The sequence below is a fragment of the Penaeus monodon genome, chromosome 20 (assembly GCF_015228065.2).
Source record: "Penaeus monodon isolate SGIC_2016 chromosome 20, NSTDA_Pmon_1, whole genome shotgun sequence".
Taxonomy (NCBI): domain Eukaryota; kingdom Metazoa; phylum Arthropoda; class Malacostraca; order Decapoda; family Penaeidae; genus Penaeus; species Penaeus monodon.
In genome coordinates this window covers 20,149,895-20,150,716 of record NC_051405.1, presented here as the reverse complement: position 1 = coordinate 20,150,716, position 822 = coordinate 20,149,895, and the positions used below count along the sequence as shown (strand labels likewise).

The 822-nt window shown below is 42.3% G+C and overlaps 1 protein-coding gene across 1 annotated transcript in view; it reads right to left on the bottom strand.

The window, feature by feature from the left end:
- LOC119585942 (dipeptidyl peptidase 4-like) overlaps positions 1-822 on the bottom strand; it is a 99,547-nt gene that overhangs the window by 6,682 nt on the left and 92,043 nt on the right. The window lies entirely within an intron of this gene.

Below are 822 nucleotides of genomic sequence, written 5' to 3'. Positions count from 1 at the left end.
GGCAACGGCTAGTTAGGGAAAGCAGCAGAGAAGGTGAAAAAGAAAGTCAATAGAACAGAAACACGCTTAAAAAAAAAAAAAAAATGGAAAGCAGAAATGTTCAAATACGATAACTTCCCCTGACCTCCATCCCCGGCACAAGCGAAGGCAACAGACGTCTACAACACAAAGAACGAGGAAAGAAAATGCACATTCGGCAACCCATCGTCCATTGCTGAGTCACTTAGCAGAGTGGAACCTTTTTTTTTTTTAAGGAAACTTCTTGAACTAAGATCTTATTTTGACCTTTTGTGGAATGCTTATTTACCTCGAACTTTGGCTCTGACCTTACCGTCGCTCCCTGGGTCACCACCTGAGCTGACCTTCGCTCGCCTTTCTTACTATTCTCGCTCTCCTGGAATCGTAAATCCTATTTGGCGACAGGTATGGTAGGCAAGGCAGGTAAGACTTCTGGTGAACTTTGTATATTGTTAAGTCTTTTTCTCACTTTCCTGATTTTTCTTCTCTTTTCCCCCCGATTATCAGTACGTTTCAGGGCCGGCCCGAGTCTCTATGGGGCCTTGAGCAGAATTTGTTAAGATTGAACTTGGGTTGAGAAGATAGATAACCAGCCCCTTAATACAACATGGGATTTCTGTAAGGTTATCATTAACAAGATGTAATATATTATGGAAAAAGATTAAAGGCTTCAAGCACTCTCAGCGGCTCCCTAGAGACCATGGTGGCCCTTGGTTCGCTCGTGTGATAGGCCGACTCTGAAATATCTCATTAATTTGGGTATATGTATGGGGTATTTTGTAACGATATTTCATGGTTTAGATG